Source organism: Taudactylus pleione, unplaced genomic scaffold, assembly GCF_031769625.1.
Source record: "Taudactylus pleione unplaced genomic scaffold, aTauple2 ptg000074l, whole genome shotgun sequence".
Classification (NCBI taxonomy): Eukaryota; Metazoa; Chordata; class Amphibia; order Anura; family Myobatrachidae; genus Taudactylus; species Taudactylus pleione.
The window spans coordinates 819141-833149 of record NW_028284476.1 but is presented as its reverse complement, the minus strand read 5'-3'; positions in this window follow the sequence as shown (position 1 = coordinate 833149).

Sequence of the window (14009 nt, the reverse complement as noted above, 5' to 3'; positions counted from 1 at the left end):
GTCCAGCGATCGCCGCGGAAATGCTCCCCATTCTGCCCACTTCACTGCGAATTCCGGGAGGGTAGGCATGTATGATTTTTTTTTGTGGGAGCCAATGTTTACGTTTTTTCATTGGTCACCCACATCGTACAGCCGGATAGTGCGCCTTGGCAATTTTAAAATCTTGTGTAGTGTGCCTCGAGTTGAAAAGATTGAAAATCACTGATGTACCCCTATAGCTTCTCATACTGGCCACGAAGGTCCAGCTTAGCCCTCTTCATTCCAGGCACAGGGGGTAATTATCTGTACAGGTGCCCTACACAGGCAGGTTTAGTATCCAATGTAAGTTATATGTATGAAACTGACACAGACATGGCAGCACTATACAGGTGACACAATGAATGGGTGCCGGGCCACATCTCTGGTGAAATAAGTGATAAAATTATTGGATCAAATTTGGGATTTCACAAATCTGGAAAAAAAAAAAAGTAAAACTTTTTAAAACAGAAAAAGTACATTAAACAAAAATATATACATTATAATAAAATAAAGCATTTTTAAAAAATGAATTTAATCTGTTATCGCCACCCAGAGATAGCAGGTTTGTCACTTGCCATAGCATTCGGGACTTGCTGGCAAACAGGAATTCTGTTATTTGATAATTTTGCAGTTTATTTGCATGGTCCTCAATGGCATCTCTGTACACAAAGGAGCTGGTTCAGACCCGCTCGCTATGATGCGAACACTCGTAGTTGGCCGATAGTCGCTTTCTGCGCATGCGTACGCATCGCAATGTGCGTGCGCGAACCAGTGCGAGAGATCGGGAAGCGGTCGCTCGTTGTGCATAGACTGCCCAGCAGAATGAGTGACAGGAGAAGCCGTTTGTGGGTGGTGACAGGGGCAGGCCACTATAAACGGGGGAGAGGAGGCGTGCCTGAGCGTCTCTATGCCGTTTCAGAGGCGTGCATAATTAACAGGCAGCGTAATAGTACGCGTCACCTGGTTCTGCGGCAGGATATAGTCAACCTCAAGCGATGCATTCGCTTCCGATGGTAACCGATGTACCGATGCTTGCATACACTTCCTGGAGATGATGTGTGCTAGCTATCTTAAGACAGGTTGGTGCGTAGCTACATACACAAAGTGAACGCATGCCAAGACATAGTGGGCGTGTTTCTGCCTTGCCGTGCGATCGCCTGCCATGCCATCACTTAGCCGAATTTGCATACACTGGGTGCGAGCGTACGCATCTGAATGAGCTAAAAAGGCCCAAGAGCTGACACTCTCTCATTTTAGGAAAGTCACTATGCCCTACACTGATCTCATGTATGAGTGTTTCTATGGTCAGATTGCAGGGAGGGAAAGGCTCGGTATGTAGTACTGTACATTGCTGAGACTTCTTACAAAGGCTGAAATATTACAGAAGCCATCAAATTACCATAACTTTATTCATCTGAAGCCTTACACAAAAATGTGTATTTATTTATACGCTGTGTCCTTCTGTACCTCCCCTGATGAATCTGTGCTCAATGAATCAGCCCTCACTATAAAATATAGCTTCCGCATATTCCCCATGAGCCTGCCACCTACTAGCTGCAGCACATAACCATATGTCCTGGACTTTCTCTTATTTTAAAACGCCCTCCTGTCCTTTGAATACATTAATGTCCATGATATATACCATATCCCCCTTTCTTCTCCGAGTGATTGTGCTGGTGGAATCCCTGCGGAGTTCTTGGTTCCTGTTCTGTACTAGTTATACACACATGTGCTCATTGACTATTTTTATTAGTGTAGGTGGTTAGATCACCCTCCTATTGCATGGCAGGGACAGGAAAATGAACAGACACATAGCTTAAGAGGCACAGCTATGTGTAATGAAGACCTGTCATCAGCTGTTCCTGCAGGAAGACCTCATTATAAATCAGCCAAAGAGACAGTAACCCACAAACCAATAGCAACGTTCCATCCCGCCATCCAGGCTCACTTAGGCAGGTGCTGAGTTGCTGACTCTTATGACAGTGAAACTGTGAATGCCCTGTACTGTTGTCCATTGTCCGACTGATGGATATTACTGTAACTAATCTCCGTTATTACCATGGGACTCTTGTACCTCATTTCATCGCCTTTGAAGAACAGTCCCTGACTTATGAAGTCAGACCCCAGTTTTATAAGTCACGTATAAGAAAGCGAGCCTGGATGTTTCTACCCCAGGAGAAAGGGATTTTTTTGGCTTACGTTAGAATATTATAATAATTCTGGCAGTTTTGTAAGTGTTGCACAATGGCGAATCCCTTGGGCTATGAGATCACCCAATATATCATCATTTCTTTTAGGTGAGCACATAGCATGTAAAGAGATTGGGAGAGACGGGCAATACTAGTAAAAACTGCATATACTGTAGATTAAGGACAAGGATATTGCACTGTCGATGAACAGCGATGATGCGATGATTGAGCATTTCTTCCCATTACATTATATGACATCACTAAAATAAACCAGGCCAAGTACTTAAGCTAGGTACGTACTATGCAATAACTGGGGCTAACAGGGAATTTGGGGTGTTCGATGAGTGTGTAAGCAGCTTCCAGGACCGCTCTGGCTCCTATAGGAACTGTTCATCTGACCTGGCCTGCTGCACAACATTTACCCGTGTGTGCGTTGGGTAGAGAATTTAGACTGTGCCCTTTAATTGGTTAGAGAATGATAGGAATGACATAGGAGCCAGCTCTGTGCGTGCAGTAATAAGAATGGGCTCCCCCAATCATTTTGAAAGGTTGGCTCCGATAATGAATGATAACTGCATAATGTGACTGACGCTGTATAAATAACAGTGTTGCAAAATGTGATTCGAACTATTAAAAGAAAAAAAATAATATTAATAATATCGTTATCTATGGATCTACCTATCTAAGAAGCTTTGAACCCATTCTGACACCTGTGGTGGTCCCATTGGCAAATGCTTGCAGAGAAAGACTGGCATAATCTGGGCAGAGAGTGGGTCTGAGATGGGAAGACACATACAGGAGATGGGAGACATACTAAGGGCTCTATTTATTAATATTATTTTTACTCAAATAAAGTGAAAAAGGGTGTTTTCACACCCTTTTCACATTATTTTAGTATCACCTAAAGTTACTAAAGGGCAATTGGAGTAGAATTCGTAAAATTCTACTCCAACCCCTAATAATCACTTACTTATAGTAATCAGATCGCATTTCCCATAACTGTAATGGGAAATGTGATCTGGCCAAAGTTACTAACAATAAATTGTGAAAAAATACCGGTGGAAGCCGTGTGATAATAAAGCCACCTGGAGGTGGCGTTATCTGGGGTCTCCCCCGATTACCGGACTCCTGCTCCGCTCTAACAGGCAGAGCAGAGCCCGGAGCTGGCCCCAGTGATCAGCTGTGTGATCTAAACAGACCACACACTGGTACACTGCAAATAAAAAAAGTAAAAAAAAAAAAAATAACTGACCGGAGTTCAGGGACCGGAGATCAGGGCTCCGGTGATTTCCTTCCTCCAGACAGCTGGTCTCCCCTCCTGCACTGGGACCCGGTCTTTAGCTGACCAGGTCAAAGTGCAGGATGGGAGATCAGCTGACCGGAGTCAAGGAGGACATCACCGGAGCCCGATCACCGGAGGTAAGTGTAATTAATGTGGGGGTCATGTCGGTCGTGGGGCTGGGGGAGGTCTCAATCCTGGGGGGCGGGGCTTAGCAACAGCCGGTCGGCGCATGCGCAGGCACTTGTCACTGTATTTTTGCCAAAAAATACAGTGATAAGTGTGCGGAGTGGATTCGCAGGGACAGAGCTTTATCGCAAGCTCTGTCCATGCAAGGGATTTTTAGTAAATCCCTGTGATATTGGCTGAATTCGCAATGCGAATATCACACTATAATCTGCATTCAGAATGCAGATTGTAGTAAATAGAACCCTATAGGAGCAGAGACGGGAGCTGGAAGACATAGGGGTCTATTTACTAAGCCTTGGATGGAGATAAAGTGAACAGAGATGAAGTCCCAAACAATCAGCTCCTAACTGTCATTTTTCAAACACAGCCTGTGATATGCAATCAGGAGCTGATTGGTTGGGAATTTATCTCCATCCAGGGGTCAGGGAGCAGTTTCACCAATCAGGGACTCTTCCAGTCAGCATGTGCTGAGCTCTTCCAGTCAGAGCTCAGAACATGCCTTAGTGCAGAGACTCATGGGAGTGACTTCTCAGTGTGAGAGCTGCAGGGACATCCCCAGCTGCTCAGTAATCTGGTTCTGCTGGATCCTAGTGTCCAGTGGCTGCTGCAGGAGTGTGCTATGGCTGGGGGAAGGGTGGGGGTGGAGGCTGGCCATGCTCCCTGAGAGAGGGGCATGCTGGTGATGAGGTGTCTGTAGTCACTCACACTTTGCAAGTTTCTGGCTGGGCTTTCATCAATCAAAGCTGTTTCAGGCAGGGGCATATTAAAGCCCGAGGGGGTCTGTGTGAAATGGGCCTATTCCCCAAAGCAGTGGAGCAGCCCCTCCAGCCCCGCATCATACCTTGTGCCAGCAAGCAGGTCGTTCCTCCTCTGCGCACCGTCTTCCCAGTGATATTCTGGAAGATGGCAAATGTGCACAAGAAAGCAAAGGCTCTGGCACAGATGTCACTGGGAAGATGGCGCCACGGAGGAGCAGGGACCTGCTTGCCAGCACAAGGTAAGTATACTCAGGGTGCAGGGTGTGCATTTTGCGGTGCCAGTCTGCTTTTTCAGGCAGTTGAAGAGTTTAGTTACTCTTTGACTGGCTGAAGAAGCGGACTGGTGACGTGAAACACGTCGCAGAAATTTAGTGAGACTTTTTGCTGAGATTTTATGCCATTTATTTTTTACTATCTGATACTGTGATCTTGTTTCCAGTTTATTGTTTAGTATTTTTTTTCTAACTGTTTAGATGCAATGTATTGTCTGAGATAACGAGAAAAGCGCATATTGCGATATTTGTGCACTTATCTCCATGACAATTTTCTATCTATTTTAATAAAAGCCAGGTATAATTGCTTGTCTCTAATTATAAACAAACTGTTGTTTAAATTTTAACCCCTGTTTGGACATTCCAGGTCTATATAGCTCACTATGGGGCCTATTCATGATGTTAACTATCGGGGTCCGAACAGACCCCGATAATTAACATCCTAATTCGCCGCGGCCACCGGAGCAATTCAGCATTGCTCCGGCGCGGTGGCAGCTCCTGTCGGAGCAGTGACGGCGGTGCACATGCGTGACCTACAGGTCACGCATGCGCACAAGAGCCCCGACGTCCGGCGGAAGGAGCCGGACAGGGGCGGAGGGATCTCGCAACCCGGCCCTTCTTCCCATAGGGAAGAATGGGTTGTGAACTTCAAGAGGGGGTATTCGCCATCTGAAGGAGGCGAATGCCCCCGCAGTCAAGCTCCGAAAATATAATATTTTCGGAGCTTGATGAATTCTGTCCCCATACTAGTGTATGGGGACAGTGGGCCATTCCGAAAACAGACAGTAAGTAGGAGATATCTGTAATACTAGTGTATGGGACAACGGGCCATTCCGCAAACAGAGAGTAAGTAGGAGATATCTGTAATACTAGTGTATGGGACAACGGGCCATTCCGCAAACAGAGAGTAAGTAGGAGATATCTGTAATACTAGTGTATGGGGACAGGGGGCCATTCCGCAAACAGAAGGTAAGTAGGAGATATCTGTAATACTAGTGTATGGGGACAGCGGGCCATTCCGCAAACAGAAGGTAAGTAGGAGATGTCTGTAATACTAGTGTATGGGACAACGGGCCATTCCGCAAACAGAGTAAGTAGGAGATATCTGTAATACTAGTGTATGGGACAGCGGGCCATTCCGCAAACAGAGTAAGTAGGAGATATCTGTAATACTAGTGTATGGGGACAGCGGGCCATTCCGCAAACAGAAGGTAAGTAGGAGATATCTGTAATACTAGTGTATGGGGACAGTGGGCCATTCCGCAAACAGAAGGTAAGTAGGAGATGTTTATCTGTGATATCTCCTGCTTCACCTTCTTAATGAATGGCCCGAATACTTAATTGTCACAATTGCAGGTGAAAATGTGCTTTTTCACCTGCTTTTGTGACAATTAAGTGATGATGAATAGGCCCCTATGAGGTCTATTTATCATCCCTTTAATTTCTACAAAAATGGGTGAATATTAACATTGTCCCCTACTTTTGTGAAAATTAAGAGTCAGGGCTATTCATTAAGCATGTAATGCAGGAGATATCTCATACAGTATGGGGCCTATTCATCAACACTAAAATAACGTTTTTAAGGACATTTTCCTTAAATAACGTTATTTTGGTATTCATGAACAGACTTAACACAGGAGATATCACAGATATCTCCTTGCTAAGTTCTCCTGCGTTAATTTCCACACTCCACATACATTAGTACATTAGTATGGGGATGTGGAAATTATGGTATTCATCAAATTCCGAAAATTATCAATTTTCGGAATTTGATGCAGTTACTATTCGCCACTGTGAGGTGGCGAATAGCAGAATCCACTTACCTGTATCAGCGTGTGCAGGTCCCCCGACGAGTCCCTCCAGCGCTCTGCTCCGTCCTCAGGCTCCGGAGGCTGGTCGGACATGTGTGCTCCCCAGCAGAGCACAAGAAAGTTTAGAAAAAGAAAAAAATATATATATTTTTTTTCTAATCTGTCATGTGGTCTGCAGGGAAACCACATGACAGACCAGCAGGACGGAGCCGGAGGCTGCTGCGCGGACAGGTAAGTCGGGGGGGGGGGAAGGTGAGCGGAGGGGGGTCGGGGGGGTATGAAACTTAACGCATCTGTAGGCAGTGCTGCGCATGCGCTGGTTTTACAGATGTAACAGCGCATGCGCAGCACTGTTTCCAGATGCGATAAGGTAGTGTAGGCAGGGAAAAGTATCTATTTCCCGAAAAGCTGTCATCGCAAAAATGACAGCTTTTCGGAATAGATACTTATGGAGAGGTGGAATGATGAATTCCACCTATAATTAGCTAGAACTCCATGAGAGTTCTAAAGCTAATTATCTCCATTGAATTTTTACGTTTAATGAATAGGCCCCTTTATCTCTTGCTTACAATTCTCCACTGATAATTTCCACAGTCCCCATACTTTAGTACTTTAGTTTCCACAGCAACTTGTGCAGCAGAGGGATCTTTTAAGATCCCTCCAGCTGTCTCTACTTCCGGCGTCTCCGGGCTGTCACCAGTTCCCTCCTGTGCTCTCCGGCAGGGGTGCCGGGGGGTGCTTGTGCTGCAGACGGTGGCAGTGGAGCGAACGCACACTGGCGGGGGAGAGTTGGTTACAGGTGGTAATGGGGGCAGGTGCGGCTGAGGTCGAGGCTGGGACAAACACCCCCGGTGTGGAGGTGATCACAAAAACTGTCCGCTGGGGTAGACAATGGCGTTGTGCAGGTGGTTACACAGACGGTGGGAGGGGGGGGGGTCAGGCAGACAGACGTTCTTCTGGAAGGTGGGTACCCACAGCTGTAGGGGGTCTGGGACAGACATCAGCCCCGGGAAGGGGATGGCTGTTGGCTGCAATTCTGAGCGGGGGGGGGGGGGGGGGTGTATCTGTGGTTACAGACACGGCGGGGTTGGCGAGGGGGGGGGGCGACAAACGCAGTTTGAGGTAATTGTTATGGATACGCAGCTGCATGCGGAAAAGTATCACAGTTCCCAAAAGATGACTTTGCAACAAGAGCAGCTTTTCAGTAGTGATACTTTTGTTAATAAGGAGCCTATTCATCATCGGAGGCCGTATTGAACTCGCTGCAAGGGATACTTAAGTATTCAACTCGCAGCAGGGGAAACGTGTCACAACGCAGCAGGAGCAATTCATAATTTCTCCGGTCCAGGGACAGCTGCTCCGAAAAGCAGGTGTTCCCGAGTTTGTATAGCAGCTACAGATGTAGCTGTGTTACTTACCTGCTCTCCAGTCGTCCCAGCTACGCATGCGTGTTTCAGGTGGCACATCCACAAAGCCGCTAGGGAGGTAGTGAAGAGGCAGCGGAGGGATCCTCTTCGCATCCCTGGCATAGGCAAATGCAGGGGGGGGTTCCCGGTTGCCTAGAAACCCCCCTCCACAGCCCACACCATGACCACAATAGAAAGAGTAATATAATAGAATATAATAGATTTTACTAGCGCTGCATGTTCTGCTCAGTATCACAAATTAAATAATTAGTACCACCTGTGGATGGTGTAATGGTTAGCATTACTACCTCACAGCACTGAGGTCATGGGTTCGATTCCCACTACGGCCCTAACTGTGCGGAGTTTGTATATTCTCCCTGTGCTTGCGTGGGTTTCCTCTGGGTACTCCGGTTTCCTCCCACATTCCAAAAATATACTGGTAGGTTAATTGGCTCCCCACAAAATTGACCATAGTGCGTATGTCTGTGAGCATGTGGTAGGGAATATAGATTGTAAGCTCCACTGGGGCAGGGACAGATGTGAATGGTAAGATATTCTCTGTAAAGCGCTGCGGAATATGTGTGCGCTATATAAATAACTGGTAATAAATAAATAAATAATAAATGTGTCAGCCAGTAATAAATACACCTATGCACCAACTAGGAGGTCTGGAAAACATGCACTGTTAGGGGTGCACTGCTATAGACCATATATAGGCTTAATTATTAATACTGGATAATAATACACTATCCAATGCATAATGATGAGACCAATATGTACATATATATGTCCAGGGCAGTGCTCTATTTTTCTGCTGCTCCCCCAGACTCCTGTACTTGCTCCCATACTCTGGACTAGGGCCCACAGCTGAAACAAAAACATTCAGCTAAGGCAGGATGGCCCTACTGACGCATGTAATGGCATACTGTGATCGCTGGTCCTATATACTGTATGCTGGAATTATGACACACAATACACATTGTATGACGCAAAGCTGGATAAGTGGTAATTGTGCCCTCTTCATGGACTGGCCACACTCGCTCTAAAATCAAGCATTTGGAAACCCCCCTCAAGAAATCCTGCGTTCGCCACTGCCCGGAACTCCTTCTCATAGGAAGGAGCGGGGATCTGAAAACAAGCGCCATCTGAAGATGGCTTTTGTTCTCGGAAGCAAACTCCGAAAACTTTTTTTCAAAGTTTTTGTTTTTGCTGAATATCAAGGAGTTTTAACAGCAGCGCCATATCAGGACAGCAGTGCGCCCTGTGCTGCACTGCCGCCCCTCTCGCTCCCCCCGCCCCCTCCTTTCCCTGAGCGCATACCTTTTTTCGCCACGGGGTGGGTGGAGGTCGGGGATCTTTATCGGTGTTGCTCTGCGAGCACCGCGCAGCACTGCAGGGGGTCTCTTCATGCAGATCTCCGGAGCCGGGCAGTTTGTGGCCGGTGACTTTGGAGGATTCCGCCCTTTGCGGAGGTATTGGCCGCACCACCCTCCCTACGGCCCTCCCTATCGGACACCTGATGATGAATAGCCCGGTAGCCTACATACAATGGTTACAGGCCATTTATCGAATGATGCCTACAAAAGATTTTTTAAACTCGCATTTAGTTTAAGACATAATTATCACTACTGATAGTTATGTAATGATGAATAAGTCCCTATATGTGAGTAAGGCATTTGGCCTTTTGAGTATTATAGTGTCACAGACCCAATTCTCATAGATGACTCACATTCATAGGAACCAGGGGTATTAGCCCAAATAAAATTACAGTGTCATAGGCACTAGCTCTAGTGGATTTCTAGATATATTTCATAAGTGTTCCTATCAGCCCCAGAGAGTACTTTCCCTTTACTAACTTTATTGGTCAGATAATATCGCCAGTATGTACTGTACCTAGAAAATTGCAAAGGTCAGCTCTCCCAGTAGAAGCTGTCCGTTGTGATAGAGGGACTTCCAAGTTTATGACCCAGAAGTCCCTCTGGTGTCCTTCTATGCATGCGTAGACGGATGTGTGCCCCGCAGGGGGAGCTGGAGGGGTCCCGAAAAGCCCATAGGCATTGCATTCCAATGCTTAGTACATATGACAAATGCGGTAAACCCCCCCCCCCCAAAATGGCGTTTTCGGGGGTTTTACTGCATTTTTGCGCTTAGTACAGCCGCCCATTCTCGGAGATGTTCAGACAGCTTCTAACATGATCGACGCTGTTCACCTTGCTTGAAGTTAGCAAAAATGTACTTTATAACAATTTTTTAACTTTAGAGGCTTTTCATTGACCCAGTATAAGAACCACTGTGAAACATATTCACACATCTCTATTAGTTCAGACATTTATACCCTAATCATAGTTTACTACAACTGTAATCTCCTCCTACTGTAATTGACTTTATTTACCCACAGGTCCACAATTGGGTATATTATACATTTATTTATTACCAGCTATTTATACAGAGAATATTTGGCCATTCACATCAGTCCCTGTCCCAGTGAATCTTATAATCTTTATTCCCTATCACATGGACACGTACACTAGGGTTAATTTGTCAGAAGCCAGTTAGCCTGCCAGTAGAACTCACACAAAAGCGGGAGAACATACAGACTCCACGCAGTTGGGGCCTTGGTGGGAATCGAACCCAAGACCTAAGCACTGTGAGGCAGCTAACCATTACACCAACCATGCTGCCCATATTTATATATGTAACGGATATTCTCTTTGTGTCTTCATATAAATTAGGTGCATAATGACTGCACAGGGGGCGTTGGAAAAGTGTAGAACATGCAGTGATGGAATAGTAAATGGGTGCATCTGCTTTCTCCTTTGCGGAAGCCACATTTACTGTATATGTTAAAGTCATCAGCCAAACACAGGTGAGAGATCCCCCCACAAACCACTTGAAAGAATGCGCAGAATGCCTTTTGAAGGGGATCTTCTTATCACAAATACCTTATTATCTCCTTTCTTATAGAAGATACCAGGACAGAGTAAAAAGGGAAAGTGTAAAGTGAGTGTGGACACATTGATAGGCCTCAGATCTGGTAAGACAAGGGCAACTGTAACAGCTCCATAATGTATTAGGTACAAGAGACCCTCAAACGAGTCCTGAGCTAAATTGTGAAGAAACACAGAGTGTAGAGGGAGATGACTCTGGGTTAGTATAGATAACAGCCTGGGAGGGTCTGCTCAACGTCCAGGATTAAAGGGGTTTTGCAGAAGGCAATATTAGGGTCTTTATTTCTTATATCATAGTTCACAATCTCCCCTCTGCATATAAGATGGAAAAATAACAGACACTAGGAACGATTATAATCTGGAATTTAATAACAAGATTTGTGAAGGGGGATTATAAATATATACATGAAAATTCCCAATATATGCACTCATCTCCCCTGTGTGGCTGGGAGTATGCCTGGAGCTATGGATATATTTTTAGAAAGCAGTGGTATATGACAGTTCTAGTTGTTGAGCAGTGAATATAGGGTCAGGGCTGGGAGCTCCTTGCATTATACCGTATCTGTGCGCTGTAGTTTAACCACTTCGTACATCCTAGGAGACGAATTCGAGAGCTGCCTTAATGATTTAACTTGAGGCAGCAACTGATTTATAGAGGGAGGTTGTTACTTATCTGGAGTTAGTAGCTCTGTGACAGCCACTGATATAAAGTAGAAAAAAAAAAGTTTTTAGAAGATTCGCATGTTACAAAATGTGAAATCTGAAAAGGAACATACGGAGAACTCTCAGGCTTTAAACTCAGCACAGACAAAGGAGCGGTTTTACCATTAACAGCCGAATTCAATTAGAACCGAAAACTCAGTTTCCGCAATACTTTTTCGCCGATGACATCATTTTCGCCGGTTTCAAATTATCCCTGTATTCGATTTGTCCGACTTTTCACCGGTGCGAAAAGTTTGCGCCTTGTAACCAGCGGAAAAGTTTCGCCAATGGATACCCAGCGGAAAAAGTGCAGAATCAGGGTTTTGGGGTGCAACCACCCTGCACCCTTTGGACACCCCTCTTGATGCTAATTGCATAAAAAAAACAAAAAAAAAAAACCCCAAAATACACCTCAAAAAAGCACCTTGAAAAATTGGGCAAAAAAAAAAAAATCAAAGTAGGGCTACAAAATCAAAAACTAGCTAAATAGCCTTTGGGTGGTCTGGAAGTTTGGGGGAGGTGTATTTTGGATTGCAGGTGCTTGCTGAAGGTGCGTTTTTGGTGCTTTTTAATGCTGGACTTTAGCAACTTCAAAATATGCTTGCACCCATTTTCATGTACCCCAAATTTACTGGAACTACTTATTTCCCCCCCAAAAAATTAGCTAAATGCTATTCTTCACCACTGTCCCGAACACGCTAAATAGCGCCTATTGAGACCATTCAAAGACCCCAAATACCTTCAGCAGGGCTAATTGGGGGTACCCATAGTGAACCCCCATGTCAGAGCATCTTTTGGGGGGTGTCAGGCTGATTTCCTCAAAAAATACAGGACTTTTCGCCTGTTTGAGTTTCTCCGGGTCCTGTTTTCGCCGATTTCAATTTGAATACGGGGATACGCAGGGACGCACGTCGCACCTGAAACCAGCGATGATGGCAAAAAGTCCGGCAACAGACTTTTCGCTTCTAATTGAATATGGGCCTAAATATCACTTTCCACCCACAGGAGCTCCTCAAGTGAAACTAGTAGCTGGTAACCCCACAAAAGTACCTGGCTGGGTGACTCTTCGTGACCATATATTATCATGACAAACATTACGGGGGAAACTTTCCAGCTCTGATACTCTACAAAGAAAAATCCGGTGGATTGGTAGAATAGCACTAATAAAAATCAATGGCCCTCATTCAGACCCACTCGCAAGCGGGCGCACGTACGTTAGGCATACGTACAAAAATATTTAAATTCAAGGGCTCGCTCGTATTTTCGATCGCATCTAAAAATCCTCCCCAAACTCAGACGACCCATCCTCTAACGAGCGTGCGAAATAGCGAGCGTACATCCCCGAAATGGCTTGAAGGGAACGCACGCACAAGTATAAACCGGAAGTGGCCATGTCAGATGTCGATTACCTGCTCCTTTATTCTGCCTACCTCCATCAATCGTATCATGCCAATCAATGTATCAATTAGCTTAATGGTTTTTTTTTTTCAACACAATGCAAGAAACTTTACTCTTGTCCGTGTTTGTGTTTACCCGCAGAATACGTACGGCTTAAACATTCGCTTTTATTGCTCAAAAAACATGTTAGCCACAATGAAACAATTGTTCTATTGCTGTGGATCCCCGCATATTTCCCGGGGTTCATTTCTTTATTTAAATTTGCTTACGCATGTCACTGCATCAAGCCTATCATAACTCTCCAGAGATTTCTGGCCCTGTCGAACACATGACTCATACACTAACCAATAAAATTGCTCCTGTTAATTTCCAAGATACATTAGCCAATCAGAAATTTTTGGCACACTTTATCAAAAATGAATTTTAAGAAAAACACCATTGCCATCATGAGAGCCTCCGCATTCACCAGGCGCGAGCTGCTGGTGCTAACGGAGGTGATGGATCGGCGTATCACCAGCCAGCCTCCACCCATCACCAACCGGCAGAAGCGTTCCGCGTCTGCGGAGGCACGGGCCCACCTGCGCTCCTTCGGCTCACGCCGCAACATCGGCCAGCTGGAGCGCAGGTGGTCTGACCTGCAACGGCGAACGCCCCGCTTGCTGGCATGCTTTCGCATGCAGATAGTGGAAAGTAAGTGTTATGTATTGTGGTTTTCATGTTTGTCTTTGTGGGGCAAACTGCGTGTGCATGTTTTCATGTCTGTCCTATTTTTTCATTCTCATCATATCTGCGTGTGCATGTTTTTATGTCTGTCCTATTTATTCATTCTCCTCATATCTGCATGACCATGTTTTCCCTCTATTTCTGATATATTCATTCTACTCATATTTGCATGTTTTTTGTTGGTGGTGGGTGATTTTAAAATGTTATTTGGCCAGGATTTGGCCAGAAACTAACCACAATTTGTTTGACATCTTTTAGGGGGACAGGCAAGACTACGCCGTCACTGTCCGGCCAGACGGTGGTCCCGCCCACTCTC